General features: G+C 45.5%; 1 protein-coding gene and 1 long non-coding RNA gene across 10 annotated transcripts in view; one reads left to right on the top strand and one right to left on the bottom strand.

Annotated features, from left to right (window-relative positions):
* The window catches only part of FHIT (fragile histidine triad diadenosine triphosphatase), a 613,978-nt gene extending 608,967 nt beyond the window's left edge, over positions 1-5,011 (top strand). For all 3 annotated transcript variants that reach the window (XM_055708615.1, XM_055708614.1, XM_055708616.1), the window contains one exon: positions 4,696-5,011. The gene's annotated coding sequence lies outside the window, so the exon portion shown is untranslated. The remainder of the gene's footprint in view (positions 1-4,695) is intronic.
* On the bottom strand, positions 1,580-19,370 carry LOC129735936 (uncharacterized). 7 transcript variants are annotated; one of them, XR_008731965.1, is made up of 5 exons: positions 17,082-19,365; positions 14,193-16,949; positions 13,676-13,762; positions 12,348-12,632; positions 6,610-9,640 (listed from the first exon to the last, which is right to left on the bottom strand). It is a non-coding gene; the product is annotated as an uncharacterized LOC129735936 (long non-coding RNA). The 7 variants fall into 7 exon arrangements; XR_008731966.1 differs by adding an exon at positions 1,580-4,573 and having other exon boundaries at positions 9,233-9,640; positions 12,348-16,949; positions 17,082-19,367; XR_008731963.1 differs by having other exon boundaries at positions 12,348-14,282; positions 15,237-16,949; positions 17,082-19,370.
* Between the last annotated feature and the right edge of the window lies 1 nt (position 19,371).

The raw sequence follows: 19,371 nt of genomic DNA, 5'->3' as shown, positions 1-19,371 counted from the left end.
GTGGATGGGGTATTTAATAAATAATTGCCCCAGTTAGTTGCTCTTTTGCTTAGTAACACCAAGATTTGACCTCTTCATGAGCCATTACTTGTTTAATATCAGCTGTCGTATGGTCAGCTGTGTTTAGTAACTGGTTGCTTTCTGAGGTGGATCTAGGGGGAAAGAGTTTTTACTCAAAGAGCAAGATTTGATGCAGCATCTTAATTTCCAAGCCTGTTTTCAGAGTCACTTTTTAAATTTTCTATCTGTCTGTAGCTGGATAAGTGGTTCGATAGTCTGTTTTGTGCATTTTAAGTTACATATGCTAGAAAAAAGGGTAAAGATTAAAAGAGTTACTAACCTTCAGATAGTATATGAAAAATGTTTCTCTTCAAAGGCAGTTTCACTCTGTGTTGTTGTTTCTGAAGAAAGAACCAGGCTGTACAAGTTTCAGTAGAAGTTTTCCTATTTTATGTATAACTGAAGTAATACTTTTATGCCATTAGAAAACCAGTCAGTCTTAAGTATGGTGTCAAAACATCCCTTTGCATAAAGGAGTTGACAGTGATATTCTGTTGCCTAGTGCTTGCTGAGTTACAAATATTCAATAGCTTTTAATTGCTTAACCATCTAAATATTTTGTGTCATTCAACATGCAAAATTCATTTTAAAATCTCTCCAAATAATGCAGGCTGTGTAGTCATGCAAGATTTCTGAAGTCAGTTCTCCCCTTTATCCCCAGCCTGGCAATATTTCTAGAGAATATAGTCTTTTCAACTTTGTCAGAGAATATAGATTATTTTTTTTTCCCCACTGTGAAAAAGAGACAATCTCATTCTTTGAGAGTGCTCCTTCTGTCTCACAGTTGCCTCTTCTGCACCAAGATCTCAGTATGTGTGGAAAGATGCTGTTCTATTGACTTCAGCAGGGAAATAACCACTGTTAGCAGCAGCTGACCAGTGGGAATTTAAACTGGTGTTTTGGCTTGCATCTGGTTTCGCACTGGCATCTCTAACAATCCATGCTGTATGCATGAAAGGGAGTACCAGAGCAATCCCATCGCTTGCCTTACATTTAAGCAAGTACAACAAGATGGCTTGCACCACCTTTCTTTGGTTGCTTTACTTTAAGAAAAGCCCTCCTATTATTTCTGGTACTTTAAACTGAATAGAACCATGAAATAATAACTATGTCTTGGAGTGGATCCACAGAGTGGAACTGGGACATATGCCATGCAGTGAGGACACAGTCTGCCCCAGAAGATGCTGTACCTGCAGCATGGACCCAGCACAGGTTGTCCCCTGGGTGGGTGCCACAGTGATAACACAGATGTGGTCAGAGGTATTTTCAGCAGTAGATGCTCCCCCGCTGTAGGCAGCCTGTTGGCAAGAGTCCCCACGAGTCACAGAAAATACAACATGCTGCGGACTCTGGTATGGGGAATGGGAGAAGAGGAAAAGGGGTACAGCAGGCAGGGACCCCTCAGTTTCAGAGCCTCATTTTACAGGCAGGGGAATTTTTGGAGTGCTTCCACTGGAGCCAGACTCAAGGTGGTGTCTGGTCCTGGGGATTTCTCAGAGCATTGCTGAGAGCTGTTCATGGCTGCACTTAGTAGCTGTTTGTGTATAATCCCTAAGTAAATACACATCCTAATAATCAGCTATAGATTTCTCTTGCACTCCAGACTTAAGTGCTATTAATTATATCCCCCACTCAGAAGCCTCCAAGAACCATTAATTAGAAAGCAGGAGCTGACGGTTTCCGTGTCTGTATGAAAGTGTTATGACCTGAGAGTGAAATATAAGCTTGAAAAGAAACCTTTACAAAGGTCACCTTGGAAAACATCACAACAATCTGTGAGAGGAAGCGAATGCAGCACTCCAAGTGTGCGTTTCAGTGTGACATTATGCTTTAGTAGTTGGAAATAGCAAAGAGAAGATGGATCATATCATAGGTTCTATGCTTTTTTTCCCCATTTCTGCAGTAAATATATATAAAGTAATCTTTTTGTCATTTCAATGGAATGCAAGAGAAGTTTATATCAACACAAATCCAGCAGACAAACATAATCTGGCCCATGCTGGTGTTTTTAAGTGTAAAATCCAGACCCACCACCTCTGCAGCAGGGAGAAGGTTTATGCACAGGAATTAAGTTATCTCTTCAAGGGAAGATGTAAAAAGCCAAAAGAAGTGCAACGATTGTGTACAGCAGTAATACCCACTCTAGAAAGCTCAGGGCAAAAGGCTTCCCCAAATAAATGTGGTGTGCTAATGCACAGCAGCCTCAGCGTCGAGGCTGATTATTTTTCTGGTTGAAGCATGTCATTATTCTTATGAAAACAAAGCTGCGATGGAGTTAGCTATGATTACAAGCGAAATGTCTTTCTCTTGTGGGAGGCCAGCATAAACATAATGTCCCCCTCATATGTATTCCAGGGCTTTATTTTAAGGCTGAGAGTAGTACCGTGCTGAAAGCTATACACCTCATTTTCTGGACTCCCAGTTCCCTGTAGGTGGCCATTTAAATCACCTGTAAAGAGTACATGAATCCCATACAGCACTGCTCGGATCCTGCGAGTATAGCTACAGTAGAAAAGTCGTGGTCAGAGACACAGACAAGATTGTACCCTATAAAGGCAAAGCAGCAAGTGCATTACTGTTAGCAAAGGAAGCTGATAGAGGGCCAGATGTTCTCTTAACTTGCACATCCAGTGGTCTGGATACTTACCTGGGCTGTCTGTTAAATGCCAAGTATTTTCAGTCTGGTCTGTTCTTGGTTCATCATTAAGCTTTATGTATGTTGCATTGTATGAAAGGAAAATGGGGAAAGCCAAGAATAACTGATAGACATCGTGTCCCAGGACCTGGGATAAAAGAGTCAAGGTACAGGATAATGCTGAGCTTCAAATAAGGATAATATCAACTGTGGTCAAGTACTTTTATACTCAAACCTGTGCTAAAATGGTGCTAATCTCTTGCCCCCAAAGCTGCAAAAGGATAGTAAACAGCCAGACCCTCCTTCAAGCAGATTTGCAAAACATGTGCCAAGTAATTTCCAGGCTGCCATCAAACTGCCAGTCAAGAGGGGCATACAATGGAAACTGTTGCTCAAAATGCCATCGAAAGGGGAAACATATGTTTCAGTGAGAAAAGACAATCAAACAAAGAAGTGGGTGGCTGGGGAGTTGCAGCCGCAACAGCAGCAAGGATCCAAGCCTCACACACAGCCCCGGGGAAACGAGTTTGGGGGCCGTGCCCTCGTGTAACATTTGAGTAACAGCTTTGTATTTAATAAACTGAAATAATTTTCCAAGTATTGAAGCCAGCTCTAAACATGCTTTGAAGTGAAGGTACAAAACTGAAGATACCAAGCAAAAAGCCCACTCCACGCTCAGTTATTAGCAAAGGTTTCTGTTGTGTTATCCTATTGCTGTAGCTGGTGCATAATAGAACTGTCCAGAGGAACACTCCAGCCAGCGACTCAAAAGTGACCTCAAAGCTTGAAAGCTTCCTTTGTGTGAGTTTTGATATCTAGGCTGCGTAGGTGGAAAGGCATTAATAATTTCTCCAGTAAGTAGTTATTTGAAAAAGGAAGCGGGTGATGGACATTGGAAATATATTGAACTGAGCATACTTGAGGCTCCCTTGTTTGCCAGGATGTCAATCTCTACCCAAAAGGGCAGGTATGTGCCCGGTAAACCCAAATGCCCCACTTGTGTTAATGTCTGGGGCTGCTGCAGCCCTCCAGTTAGCACTGCAATAGCAACTGTGCCGAGTTTGTGCAGGGATTTTGCACGCCGTTTTTGCAGCTGCAGTTGGCTGCAGCTATTTCTATTTCTCTGCTTTGGGGACACCATCTAGGTCTGTCGTGGCACCTATTACAGGTCTTTTACTAGGATGGACCACCAAGAGAGTCATAAAATCAGAGCAGGAATGGGAAGAAATACCCCATTCATTCTCCAGTGTGTGAGACTTGCAGCATTTTCAGGCTGATGGTTCCAAATGACTGGTGTGTAATACCTTGGCATCAGGTACAGTCCCGTGGCAGGGTCAGCCTAGATGAGGATACATAAGAGATGATGATTTTGAAAGAGCATTTACAGGGAGCTTATATAAGCGATCATGCACCCCAAAGACTCTTGCATGAGGTTATTATAGCAAAATTGATTTGAAGAGTAAGAAACTGGATTTGATGACACAAGATGCCCTTTCTAATCCTTTGTTCCTATGACTAGCGGTCAACAGAGCTGGGGACTGTGCTGTCTTACTCAGGGACATCAGAGAGGTGGCTTCACTTCATGTTTGTTTTTTGTAAAATGCTGCTGACCTCCTTTGGAGGGTGCTTTGTGAGTTAGGAATGAAAAGCGCAATGTGAAAGACAGGCATTAGTTTTATTTGGAAGTGAACTTTATTGAAAAAGTAGATAATAAATCAAACAAATGGTCCTCTTTCTTGCTTTGATATATAATTTTAAAATAGTTGTGTGCAAAGATTTTCTCCTTTCTCTATTGCACAGGCTATAATAGGAGCCAAAATGTGCTGTGTGTGGATTTAACACCGAACATTTCCTTTTGCCTGTCGCTGTCAGTGTTTCCTGTTGGAACATAGTAATGAGCACCTAAGTCGTTAGCAATAAACAGCCTTACACTTTATCTTACTAACAAAGATTAGAGATACTGTTATATGTAACTATCTGTTATGTTTGGTATTTCTCAGGTAACAAAGTGTTTGAAAAATATCCTGTGACATAAGAAACTTCCCAGAAAGACAGACCTCATTCTCCGGTTCTCAGTGGCCCTGGAGCTGCAGCTGAGCAATTTTATTATGTTCTACAAATATGGGATTCTTCCATGAAAAATTTTATTGGACCTTTGGATATCATCAAGGTTGAATTTCAGCTAAGACAACTAACAGCACTGATTCAAAATATTGCTCTGAGTAGTAACTCATATTTTTCTGAATTGTGTACTTGGGAACGAATCTTTTTAAATTGTCCCTTGGCCTAAATTGAAATAAAGTGCTAGCAAAATCAGGTAGCTACTGTGTTTAGGTATATTACAAAGCATTTACTCTGTGTTGCACTTTTTGATTCAGTTATTGTGTATGACAGAAAAAGTAGATTTTTATTTTTTTAGCAGTATGACAATTCATAAAACCTAAGGCTTTGTTACAGACTAGCCAAAAGAAGCTTGGAGAGCTACCGTTTTGTCAGGTAAGGTGGTATAACATTTCCTAAGATCTTCCCTTTCTCTGTTCCTTTTAATTCATTGTCACAGTGCTTCTGGAGCGTAAGGTGGTATAAACCACCTCTGCAAATCAATGAATATGTAAAGGTGCTAATGGCATAGTAATCGCATTAGGGTTAGACTGACACTAATGTCCTGCTTGCAGCAACGAACAACACGAGTGGGAGCCACCCGTGTGGAACACTCCGGCAGGAGGAGATGCTGCGCTCAGAGCCCTGCACAGAAATATACCCACCACGCGTGTTAGTTGTTGATTGCTAACGTGTAATAAGGGAAAAGTAGTCAAACAACAGATGGAGGAGAGAAGAAACGAGACCGTGAGATATGCATGAAAAGAGCACCTGTAATCTTGCTCTTGAATCGCAGGGAAGTGACAACTGAAGCTTTCTGTGTCCCCTGAACCAAGCCTTTCAGTAAGAGCCGTGCTGAGGGGAGCTGTAGGGCACAGAGTCTGCTTGAAGGCTTGTGAGGAGGTCAGGGTCAGGTCCAAACCAGAGCCTGGCAGTGCTTTGCATGCCTGACAGCACAGTGTGGTCACTGACCAGAACAAATAAAAATGCTCCACAATAGTATGTCCTAAAGGGTTGCAGCCTGACCTGAGAAGTATGAAAATGTGCAATGGATGAACTCTCATAATTTTCCCTAAGTCTTTCTCTGCTATATACTGCAGAGGAATTCAGTCCTTTGGTCTGAAGTCTTTGTGCGGGTCAAATATAAATAGAAACACTAAAACAAAATCACTGATGTTTGATTCTAGATTTTATGGTGGTGCTGTTAAAATACTGCTCCTGAAAAGCCAGTTTGTTTCAAAGATTTACCATGACCCACTGTGGCCACCGATGTCTTTCATTAGCCCTTTTAAAAACTGTAGAGATTGTAACACTATCTTTTTTTCGATGCAGAGTAAACGAGAAGTCCATTTTGATGGTGTCTGCACTTTCTGGACCCTGAACAAGGACTGAATAAACAGGAAATGAAGGTCAGGGGGCAAGAAGTGACAGAGGAGGAAAGGTGAGCAGGCAGGGTGGGCAAAGATGCTGGCAAATGGGCCCGACACAAACAGTTCTGCTTTTGCACTGTAATATTTAAAGTAGCTGTGATTTCACATAGGCAGAAGACAACAGTGGCACTGCCAGCAGAGTGCTACAAGGAGAAGCTGAGCATCCGTTACGTGTGCAAGGTATTTCCAAACCTGATGCTCAGTGGCTTCCTACTAAGTATGGAATATTCTGTATTAATTCTGTGGCTTGTGATGAGTGGGCGCTGCGCCAACCATTTTGCATGGGGGCTGCTGAGCAGATGAGTGCTGAGCTGTATGGAAGATTTCATTTGTGTAAATGAGGAGGCCGTTATCACAGCACTAAAGGACCTGTTTTTTTTAAAAAAAAAAAGCCGCCTGTGGCATTATGCACAAAACAACCTATTTATGCAGCATGAAAATATTTATGTGCTTCACTCCAGCTTAAAAAGGGAATTTGCAATAGATGAGGGACATGAGAAAGGATTGGGGTGAGAGATAAGGCGAGATTAGAAAAGGCAGATCATGAAGTACATGACATCCTGCAGCAGTATGTGGCGTAAACCCTCCCTTTTTATAAGACTTGAGTCTCGAGGATGGTGTCTGGATCATTAATACGCTTCCTATAGACTTAATTTTCCACAGGCAGGGTGCTGCATACAAAGATGCAGTTGCTGGAAATGTGAGGATATGCTGTGCTGAAGGCATTGATGGTCTTTGTAACCAACTTTGTCCTTTAAAACCTTAAATAATTGCCTTTGCTATGGTCAGGCCCAGGGCTTGCCTTTGGGCTGGGGGATGCCTCAGAGTGCTGAGCTCCTCCACCAAAAGCAGAAAACAGGAGAAAAATCGCACATGCAGGGGCTTAGATGGATGTGGTGCAAGTGGAGTGGTCCCAATGGGGTGGCTTCGTAACAGGACAGAGCTAACTGTGGTTGCTGTTACACGGCTCGGATTCTTCTTCCCTGTTCTTATACAGAAGCAAGACTCCCAGACTCTTTTCATTGCCAAAAGTTTGTTTTGCTGAAGTGAGCATTTCCTCCAAGGGGGTGCAGTGCCTGTGGCTGTGTGCCTCTATTTTCATTAGTAAACCAGCTGCGGTTCCGCTACAGTGCTCTTCATTCACTTTTGTAGGACCAGGCTGGGAGCAGGATGTGGCTCCACGTGCCCTGTTCCCCTGCCTGCCTTGAAACAGAAATTGCAGAAGAGCTGTCCTGGGCATGGTTAGTCCTGCGGGTAGGAGAATGGCTGGGTTATTGGGAGCACACAATCAGCCAGTGCACCCGGTCCCTGCCCTGCCAGGCAGCCCAGGTACCCGGTCCTGAGAGAAGGCTACCTGGCAGCCATCGGTTCATGCATGTACATTTTTAGGGCTGGGCAAAACCATTAGGAATGGTCCCTGAAGGCTTTGGCGTGGCAGCAGCGTGGGCCAATGCTGTGCAAGGTCGCAGGCACCCAGTTCTGGATGACTCTACTTGGCTTTCTAGTATGCTCGCCTGGACCACAATTATGGTTCTTGGTGCACAAAGAGAGCTTTAGACAGTCTAGTTGACCTACAGCAAATCTGCTTGCACTAAGGCAGGCAGGGATTCTACAGTGCTTACAACAAAGGTGGTGAGTACAGCAGGAGGGTGTTTTTTAATTGCCATCCAGCACCAGTCTTGCTTCAGCCTCTGCTCCTCCAGGGGACAGTCGGTGCCACTCCAGGTAGCTCAAAGGTGCTTGTGTGTTGACAGATCAATGGTCTGGGGACATGCCCCATCAGCTCCTTGGAGTCTTTGTGCAGTATTTCCAAAATCAGCTCCGTGCTGCTTCTAACCCACTCCAGTACACATGCGCCCAACCCCCCCAGGTATCATGCTCTCAGTTGATCCTGTGCTCAACTAACACCGTGTTTTGTTTATAATTAGTGGTGCAGAGAGGGGAAAATGATTGTTTATTCTCTGTGGGAGCCTGACTTGGCTGCAGACTCAGGACAATGCCTAAGGCAGAGGCTCCTGGCTGCGACGGGGAGAGTCAAGGTCAGCTCCTGGCTTGTGATAGCACCCTGAAATGTGACTGGGGACTGAGCAACCCCTGAAAAAAGAATACTTGAATACATGTGGGATCTGGGGGTGATCTCACATCCTAGCTGTAAAGCAATAAAAATTATTATGTCCTAGTACCCATGGAGCTAATGAAAAACTTTCAAGCCCAAATACTCACATAGTGACAGCTGTGAAAGTACCTAAATCATTTCTATCTCAGCTTTCTGTGTCCTTCTACCCACTTTCCATCTCTCGCTGTCACTGCTGTCGATGGCTGCTGAAAAGTCTTGTCCGATTCCTGCATCTGGTTGCTAATGCACAGGCCAGCAGCACTGTGAAGGAGAAAACGCTGCTGCTCATGTAAGCTGTCCTGTGTGTTGGCAGGGCTGTGAGTTTCAGAACAGAGTGATGTATTTCAGCTCTTGTGAAATTTCTGAATAATCAGCTCATCAAAAAATATCATGCAGAGTTCCCTTGTAGTCCTCTCCAACTTGCCACCTCTCCTGCCAATAGCTCTGTAGGGTGACCACAGCTTGGCATAGCCCATTAGCAGAGCTCTGCACAATCACTCATGAATAGAGCTGGCTGGAAAATACAATTTTCCTTCTTGACAAAAGGGGGGAAAAAAAAAAAAAAAAATTGGTGGGGCAGGGGGTACTTTTGGCTTGGCATGTCAGGGTGAACATTTTCTCCACTGTTCCCTCAAGCACCCTCTTCTGCTCTCCCCTGCACTCCACCCTTTTTCCTCCCAACCCCGTTTTTTTGAAAGTGACTCCAAGAAAATAAAAATTTAACTTAAAGTGGGAAAGTAATTGGATGCTGTGTTTGATCTGTTGGTGACCTCCTCCTGGCCCCCAGGGTAAGGAGTCTCGCTGCAGAAGGGGCACCAACCCGCTGGCACCTTCTCCAGCTGGGTTCCTGGGCAAGTTGCCCTTGGACCTGCACTTTTTGCTGCTACTTACCACTTATTTGGAGTTTCGTGAAGTTATTCCTCTCCTTGAGCAGCTAAAATGTGCTGTTTAGGCGTCTAGGAGCTGGCAACCATGTCTGTTCATGGGGAGATGGTAGGTGCTGGAATGGCCTTGAGATAAACCTGACCAGCAGCGCTGCAGAGACAAGGGGCCGAGCAGCAAGAGTCACTGGCCTGCCTTCAGCTGCTCCTCTTGGTTCTGGGTTGCCTCCAGGTGTGTCCCCTTGGGCTTTCCCCTTCCTTTTGGACATGTGTTTCTCGGTCATGGGTGATCATTGCTTTGGCTGGAAAGCGCAGACATCCTCGCTGTGTCCTCTAGCGTTGCTCAGAGCTGAAACATAGGGAGGAGGCTGGGCTGGTTGCAGACCCTGTCCTTATGGCAGGTGGCAAATAACAAGTGCTGTGGAGGGAGGAGGTGCAAAAATCAATGGTTAGTGCATTAAGGATTAAAGCTGTGGCATAAAAGCCTTTTACAGCCAGGATTAATTTTTTTTAGGCCTGTGGAAGCTGCATTGACTGTTGCACTTGGTATAATGAGGGCTTAGTACTTGTGTTGTTTGCAGCCCTGCGTGCACAGGTGGGACACAGCTGCATCCCTCAGTGAGAGGTGGCTCCGGCGCAGTTTTTGAGTACCGTGTGTTCCCTCCTCAGCTCTGCTCCCGAACCGGCCACAGCTGCCGAGCATTTGCTCTGTCCCTTTTTACTTGTGTCACTCTATCTCTTTCTGCTCAGGCTTTTGTCATTTCTTTTGTCACCATAGTGACAGGAGAAGAGTGATGATTGCTGGAGTAATTTCCCATATTAGCTAGCACTGGCCTTTCAGCCTAAATCAGCGCTTCATTTTCCCCAGGCTCCGGCTAAGCCCCAGCAGAGCGGCATGAAAAAGTGGTGGCAGAGGGGCCCCGGTGCATCGCAGTGCTGCCAGAGCTCCTCCTGGACAGGCTGGGCAGGGACAGGACCTTCAGGTCGCTGCATGTCCCCACCTCCACACAGCAAGGATGCACAGAGAAAAGGGGAAGAAAGAAAAATATGCACTTTTGCAAAGGTTTGTCCATGAGTGCATTTGCTGCGAGTCTCCTGGTCTGTAAAACCAGGAACTCGGGGCACTTCTGTCTGCTCTGGGGCACGTGCATGGCTGCAGGCTGCATAGGCAGAGCTCCCCAGAGGTAACTGCTGGCTGCAACCCATGCGGCGAGTTGGCAAAGACCCCCCCATGTACCCCCCGCCTGCAGTCCCCACTCTGCATGGCCTCTTGCAGCACTGGCTGTTCCCAGGGGGCTCAAACCAGGGCTGGGACCGAACCTGGGCTCATGATGGGGCAAGGGGTTAGCTCAGTACAAAATACTGCTCCCTCCCAGGCTTTTGTGAGTCGTCGAGTGCTTCCGAGAGACCCACAGGATATGCACACACAAATACATACTTAAAAATCAAGATCATTAAGTACGCAAATATGTTTAAATAACAAACAAGCTACTGGAAAGTGGAGAAAGGTCAGAAAATGTGAAATGAAAGCTGCTCTTCTGTTCTCCGCTCCAGCAGCGCCAGTCCCTGCCACAGAGGAGGATATATTAAGAAGAGTCAACCTTCATTTCAAGCGTGCTGCCTTTTGTCCTCATATCACAACATTAACATTATCCCCACATAATTTTGTGTATTTAATTTTACAATAGACTGTGCCAGCGAGCACTGCCTGTAAATATTTGATCACCACCGTTCCTCTAGGATTATCTTATCAAGAGTAAAGATATTAAAATAGAAATCTTGTCATGTTACTGCCTTTATACTTCCAGCCTGAGACTTGATTGACAGAAAATGAACTGCCTGAACTAGCTCTAAAGTGTCTTTTCACTGAGAGCTTTAATGCCAGAGGCTATAGAAAAAAAGGTAGCTAGTCATCGGAAACTAATGCCTTGCTGTAGTTACGGAGCTTTTGTACTGAAGATTAAAAAATATGAATCTAGTAGGGGTATTTTTACAAGTTTAAAATGGTGTTGGTCTTTTTGTATCTTTTTGCCATCTCTAATGAGCCTTAAAAAGGGCCTTCCTGCACTTGAATATTTGATGCAGCCTCACCGCAGCTCACAGACACAGGCTGAAGTTTTGCAAGAGTAAGCTCTTGACTTGTCTAACCTACAAAATTTCTTTTTGGTGATAAAACAGATTGTGAGCCAGGACTGAATGTTCCTGCCTAGCCTGGAATATCAAACCACTATAGACAAGTCAAGGTTTCTATTTATGGCCAGTTAAAGACACACTGGTAATGCTGTTTTAATGTTACAAAATTGCCCTGAAATTGTCATGTGTCTGAAAAGAACCGTGCTGCAAATATATAGCCAGTCCCCGGGGGCTTACTCAGCCTGTGCTCCAGCACAAATCAATGAGAGTTTTTGCTGGAGTAAGGACCCAAGCACCAATTCAGGAAAGTACCTAAGCACAAGCAAACTTTAATCACAAGCTCACGTTCCGGAGAAATCAATAAAGACAGAAGCTGGCTGGGGCGAGGGGACGGTGAGGGGGGTGGGTGGCACATCCCTGCAGCGCCTGCACCCGGACCGGTAAAGGGCCAGCATTTCCCAGCATCCAGAATAAATCTGGCTTTGTCCTGTCATGATCCTGAAGGGCAGGGGAGGGTGGTTAGTTCACAGATCTGTCCCATCCCAATGACAAACTGTAGCCACCAGCATTAAATCACCCCGAGCCTTCAGGGCGGTAACAAAAGTGTTAGTGCAGGATGGCTGAGGCTGGTGTGGCCAGAGATGCTGCAACCTGGAGCGCTCTGCTTTAGCCAGACCCTTCCTCCCACTTTTTCCCCTGCCAACAGGAACAATAACTCTATGAAATGAAAATAATTGGACATTAAGCAGCCTGTTGTTGAGCTGGCATGTAAGGGATTTACATGGGTGGCTCCCATTAACAGCAGTGGGTGGTCCCCTCCACGCTCTCCCTGGGCTCCAAATGTAGAGGAGCTTGCTCCAACATTTCACTTACGAGAAAGGTCAAGAGCTGCGGTTTTGTTCAGCGTGCTCAATATATTCAATTTAAATATACTGGCATGTTCATCAGCTATTAACTGTCTTTGCGATAGCTGTAATTAAACAGATACTTACCTGTGAAAGGAAATCTTTCAAGGCAAACTGACACGCTGGAGGAGAGCAGGAATTTCCCAGGTCTCCGATGTGGGTTTGCTTTGTGTCTCTGCATGAATCCCTCAAACTGCTGGGAGTTTTCCTTTCCCTGCTGCTGGAACGAGGAAGGTTTCATGGCCCACTGACAGCCACTGGTTTCCATGTAGGTAGAAGGCAAGGGGCTGGCCAGATCCATCTCCTGTGTGTCCCTTCCCTGGGCACACTGGGGGTGAGCTGAGCACCAGCAGTGCCGGGTGCTTGGCAGCCCTGGGGGAATAAAAGCAGCTGGGCAGTTTTCTCAACCAGGCAATTCACTTGCAGAAACACCATTTACCAAGTTCCACTTAGAGCCTCAGGGATAAGAAATAGAGAATGAGAGAGAGCTGGCTGCTCAGGAGGTTTTAGGAAGCTCTGAGGTTTTAGAGGGTTTAGAGGCTTTAGCAGCTGGTGGCCTCCAATTCAATGGGTGGTAAAAAGCCACGCACCCTGCTTTGAAAACTTCTTCCAAAGAGCCTGAAATGAAGAAAAACCCCAACAAGGCAAACCAGTACAAAGCAGAGGAAGGAACTGAAGGAAGCAAAAAGTAATTACCTGAGCCGACTGTTCTAATTATATACACACAGCAGACAAACGGTGATAGCAATTGTTGGCACTCTTAAGACGGATAGAAGGGAAATAGAGATACAGTAGAAAATAACACATATTAAGGAATTAGTATTCATTATGCTAAAGAAGGGGGAGGGTATTTACATTAGTCAGAACTCAGGCATGCAGAGAGATGGGTGACAGCAAGAAGAAGCATAGCCAGAAAACCCAGAGCACAGCTGTGATGGGTTTCCCTGGTAGCTGTGAAGAAGGGGGTTGCTGAACCAGGCGTGATGCCACCAGCACCACTGCTTTTCCCTAGAGACGTTCTGGGGCTGAGCAGCACATGCTTTTCCCAAGAGCAATGTTCCCATCAGCCAGTTTAGTCTCCTGTATGTACCTTCCTATATGCTGAAATACAGCGTTTTCCCAGGAGGCTCTGGAGCACCAGGTGCCCATCCACCACAACGGGGTGTACCCTGCGCAGGCAATAGTTGTCCACTAATGGACAGCCCCAGCATTACTCACAGCTTTGTGTAGCTAGTGGCATCCAAAATGTAGCTCCGTCTGCTGCCAGGAAGGCCAGCACCTTGGTGCACGGCTGCAGGAGAGCACACCACATGTGTCAAGCTGAGCGTGCTCCCTCTTGCCACAGGGCCTTTGGGGGACAACAGGGTGCCCTTGACCATGTTGTACCAGCTGGTTGCAATCTCCTGTGTACTCACAGTCTTCCAGGTCCTTTCGCTAAAATGTTCTGAAGCTCCTTGTGAGTTTGTGCCATCCTCACCAGGTACCATCAGCAAACACCCATGCTGAAGGAAGACAGACAGTCCTTGAAAAACTTCTCCTTTTACCATTACTTGGCCCTATTAGCCAGTTCCCAGCCCATTTCTGAGGTATTCAGTTAATCCACATCTTGTCCAGCATGGCTTATACTGTTAGATATTCAGAGCACGAAGGCAGGGGATCACTGAAATCCTGGAGGAGGAGAACCGTTGGATTTCTTTTATCTGCGAGATCAGTTAGGGATTTCAGGTTAATCTTGCTTGGTAAATCATGTTGCATTTTATCCCATTTGCCTTCCTGTCTCTGTAAATGGTCTTTCTCTCAGAAAAATGTCTCCAAGTTCTGAGTATTGGACCCTGTACACTTAGCAAGCCCCTCTTAAATAGATGCACTACATTTGCCACACTCCATATACACAGTCCCACCCCTGAGCTGTTACACTTGTTAAGCACCCACCTGTGGGTCCATGGGCCAGATCCTTCCAAAGTTCAGGACAGAGACTGCCCACTTTCTGCTGTTGGGCACCCAAGCCTGCTCCCTCGGTGCCTAAAAAAACCCAAAAAGTATGTAAATACCTAAAAAACCCAACCTGTTGCAAGTTCCCACTGGGTAATTGAGTGTCATAAAACCTAACTCACTGTGGGCTGTTGGATTTGGAATTTTGTTTCTGCATACCCTTCTTAACCTCCTGTTTTGCATTCAGTCCCTTTGCCATGTTGCCTTTAAGCCCATGCTCCAAATCTTCCTTCTCAACCAAAAGCCAGGCATTGCTCCCGCTTTGAGGAAGACAGTACAAAACATGATGCTTGCCCCCACACTCCTGCCCTGTGCTAGGAGCCAGCAGCGCTCCAGTCTCCTCTTGCCCTGTGGTTGTAGAAGTTGTGCATTTGAATAATCGTTTGTAGGTCTGCCTAAGCAAGTCTCCCTTCATCCCTTCCTTTCCTGACCTTGCTTTGTTACAAGGGCTTCCGTCTTCGCGCCACTCAGATTCTGCTAATTCTTGGTCTTTCTAAGAAGACATTTTTTCATCCAATTCTGCCTCCAACTCCTTCCTAAAAGTTTTTTTCCCCTTAAACTGAGAAGCACTTTCCAGATCTGAAGCAGGTGGCCTGTCCCTGCCTGCTCGCTGTGCAACGATGCAGATGGTAGAGTGGCACAGCTCCTTGGGTGATCAAGCGCTTTATAAATTTCAAGCCAGGGATATAAAATAAAATGGGGGGAAAAAAAAATATTAAAAGTCTTTCCAGGGAGCACGAACAAACACAACAACTTCAGCTAACTGCACGCAAGGCAGAAACTCGGCACCGCCTTAAGCCTGCACAGATGTTTGTGCCCCAGCTAAACTGAGTTTTCCAGGTACCGCCCGCATCCTCAGCCTCCTCCAGCAGCGCTCACAAGCCCCCCTGAGCCCCATAACCAGAAGGGAAGGGAAGGCTGGAATCCCAGACCTCCCCTGGCATAAACCAGGCTGCAGATCATAAGCAAACCATCAGTAAGTACCTGTACTAAAAACACTGAACAGACGTTTCCAGTCAAATGCAGCAGCTGAGAAGAAAAGCAACCCTTTCCACCCGTGGTCTCCTCTCCTAAGACCTACTGTCACTGCTGGCCCTGGAGCAGTGCTCTGGATCTATGCTGGCCTCAGCCACTCTCTGCAGTGACTTTTGGGGTAGGTTGAGGCAAGGCCTGTCAATAAAACAGGAGAGGAAAATGAACAGTTGCAAGACAGTGAGCCCCAGGTGCCTGTGTGCACATGCACATCTCCCACGGGCCAGGCTTCTGCACACTTCGTGTTTATCAGGTCTAAACACAGATGAAATGTTGGTCAGGGATGGGGGCAAGCAGATAGAGATCCCATCCTTTCCCTGCAGGGCAGCATGAAGGGACAGGGAAACAAATACAAATACTCTGGTGCAAGCTGAAAGCGAGATGCTACAGGCAACTTTGCCGTGCTTTGCTGGGCAGGGGGGGCAACAGCAGCAGCACCGGCGCTGCAGAGCCCACGGGGGGCCGGCCGCTTCCCCCGGACCTCTTGGGCAGGTGATGTGGCCACCACCGAGCACAGCTGTGCCAGGCACCGGCGCCGCAGCCCTCCCAGCAAAATACATGCGTTAACTAGGTACACATAGACAGATTTCAGGTAGTTGTATATAAAGGTCTTTATAGAGCTGAAAAAGAAATTCTGTTTTTAATATATAAAATGTGTATATATGCATTTCTATATGCATATATATATATGCTGGTTGTGTATGTATCTATAAAGACCTTTAAAAAACATTTTTATATATATATATACATACAGACGTATGTATTTACACTTATATACACCCACATATATAAGACCTTTCTATATATAGATATACACATATAATATTATATATACATTTAACATATTTATTATAGACCTCATATAAATATAACCATATGAAGGTACTTTAGAAGGACTTTATATATAGATATGTGTATATTTGTTTATGTGAATATGCATATATGCATATAATATAGAATGGATATAATGAATAAATCTAACTATATATACATATCTACTTATCATCACGGTAATTATATGATATACTAATAATAATTATATAATATACACAATTATATGAAAACAATATGTTATATTTTTGTGCTATTCATTGGGTACATTTATACTGTTATAATTCTACATATATTTTGAATGTACATTTTTTAAGATCTTTAAGGTCTTTATATATAGGTATAATTGGTGTCTGTCTACATATGTATACAGGTACACATATATATATTTATGTATCTCAACTTGTGCATATGAATGAATGAAAAAATAAAAGTAAAACGACAGAAATGAGTTTCTGGCATTTGAGTTGCAGCCCCTGGGTAGGCCTGAGGTAAGGTGAGGAGATTGCTCAAATAATTTGGCAGCCTTGTAATGAAAACTATTCTCCAGCTGCTTTCATTTAAGCAGCCCTGTTTTAATAATACTTGCTTATTGCCTGGCAGACACAAATGTGAAAAGATTTAGGTAATAACCTCTAACGATCCAAGACAACACTATATATATACACACAGGCGTATGCACGGACATACCTATACACAAATACACAGACAGACAGAGCAGCTTGTACTTATCTCCGGGAGCACCAGAAGGAAAAGCTGCTCAGGTGGGGCTCTCCGAGGCTGGGCTGGCACAAACAGTGTAGAAGATCAGCAGCCCATCACCGAAGATTATACCTAAATTGTAGGAGAAGAGGAGTAATATAGAAGAGGAGGAGAGCCCTGTAGCCCTGCACAGTTTTATACATGAAAAGTGTGTATTTGTAAATGAAGTCAGGTGTAACTGGATAAAACCCCTGCAATACGTACACAACATGCACACCATTGACTCACGAGAAGCCGTGGGCAAACAGGAGCCGAGGGGCCAGCACAGCGCCCTGGATGCGTGCGGCATCCTCCTGCTTGGTGCCTGGAGAGGCCACTGGAGTGCGGACATCCCCCGTTTGCACATTTCACTTTTAAATCTGCCAACTGCTGCTTTGGGGCCTGACAGATGCCCTGACACCTCCTTTCCTTTCCTGGCACCAGCCCGGCCAGGAGATGTGATGCCTGTCTGTCTGATGTCTGCCTGCCCATCCCTCGTGCGCCCGGCCGCTGCCGGAGCCCCTTGCTCACATGCGCAGCCCTGGCTGGGAAAGAGGAGCTGTCGCGCCGCGGCACTTCTGTCCTTCTGCAGCAAAGACATCCTGCTGAAAGAAGGGAGGAAATAACATCAAAACCACAGCCGGGGGCTGACAAGCAAGCTGACATTTAACTAAAAAACCAGGTGAGGTGGGAGGAAAAGCCCGGATGGGCAGTTCAGTGTTTGGCTGTGGTTGCAAATCTTTTGGGTGAGCCTTTCTGGGTCACGAACATAAAAGCATTTTCAGGCATGTTCCTAAAAATCCAGGAAAAGTTTTTTCCCCTCCCTCTTTTCTATCTCGTGAGCAGCTCTCCAAGAACTGCCCACACCCAGCAGATCAAGCATTTCACCATCAGCTCCGGCAGAAGCAGGAGGAGGAGGGCAGGCAAGGGTTAAGCGACAGCTTATTTAGGAGAGATGAAGGTGTGCAGAAGCCTGGAAGATATTTTTTTCCCCAATTTTCGTTGGGTGACAGACACTTTACAAGCAGTTCTGCTGTCCCTGGGAATGTCAGTGTGAAATGGAGATCCGGTGGCATTTACAGACTGAAGTTTCTCCTTGTACTCGATGACAGAATAAAGGGGGGAAAGGAAAAAAAGCCAAACCCACAAACGTTATTATCCGCCAGCGCCTCCAGCCTTGTTTTATGCCAGCTCTAACTCTGGCTGGTTAGACTCACTGCACTGCTTCAGGGAGAGGCGGTTTGAGCTGCTGGTGGACAATGCTGTGTTCAGCTCAAACTATTTCTCACTCGCTTAATTATATCCTGCACTTACAGTTTTACAGAGAACAGATGCGAAGGCTTACCTTGGGACAGATACATTATGTATACAGCATTAACTTCACACCCGTACAGTCCCCATTTTAATTACACAGCCAGTGGGGGACCCGGGATAGTTTGCTGGCAGAGCAGTTGGTTTCATTAGCAATTCCCAAGACCTCAGCTGTCTGCAAGCATCCTCACCCATGCAGGCTGGGCTGCAATGGAGATCCAGCCCATGGCAGCCAAAGGTGAGCCATGCACTGCCTGACCTCCGGGCTGCGATGGCAAGCCCCCTGAAATCACCAAACGACCAGCTGCTGGTGCACATCTACGAGCTTGTGCAAGCGTCAGCCTGAGATTCACCTTAAACACAAGTACTTTGGAGAAAAGCCTTAATGTGACATGAAACGTGAGGCCAAAGGATGTTGAGAGACAACCTGGATGTACAGTGCTGTAGTAGTTTGTCTGATCTCTGACCCCTGTCAGGGAAACATCAGTATGACAGGTCCCCACAGGCTGCATCGCTCCGCTAATAAAAGCCTTTTAGCAACACTCAGAGAAGGGGTTTGATCACAGCCTCTTGCTGGGCTTAATAGGTGGTGAAGCACAAGCTAGCATTTGGTTTTGTCACTCCATTTGACACATCTCTTTGTAGTGACATAAGCAATGCCCTTATGTTTTGTTCGCTTCACAGGAACTCCAAAAATTCCTCTAAATTTTAACAGATCCAAAATTGGGCTAAAATTTTGCTTGTGCTACCATAAAGCAGGGAAAAGGGCTCTAAAAGAGCAGGATTTTCTCCATCAAACCTGCTGCATCAAAGCCAGGCAAGGAGATGGTTTCTGCATTTGTTCCTTCCCAAGGTGAACAGAAAGGCAGGCCATTTTCCTGCTTTCCTCTTTACATCTTTCCCATGTGGCAAACGGCTCCACTGAACCCTTTCCCCACAGCCACCTTTCATTAGCCAGGCTGCCCTTCTCCCTGCCTGCAGCACAGCTGCACTGTCCTCCGGTTCCAGCCCGGGAGAGAAATCATCCATATACGTACGTCAGGTGAAATTAAAATTGTCCCTGTGAGTTATTCTATGACACAAGATAGCACCAGCTATATTAAATCCTATTAATTAATATTTAATTAATTCTTTTCCTTGCTTATAAACACAGAGTGCTACTGCAGAGTACAGGAGCAATTATTATCTGGGGTTCTTCAAGGTA

The sequence above is a fragment of the Falco cherrug genome, chromosome 4 (assembly GCF_023634085.1).
Source record: "Falco cherrug isolate bFalChe1 chromosome 4, bFalChe1.pri, whole genome shotgun sequence".
NCBI classification, from domain to species: domain Eukaryota; kingdom Metazoa; phylum Chordata; class Aves; order Falconiformes; family Falconidae; genus Falco; species Falco cherrug.
This window is presented reverse-complemented; position numbering and strand designations above follow the sequence as displayed.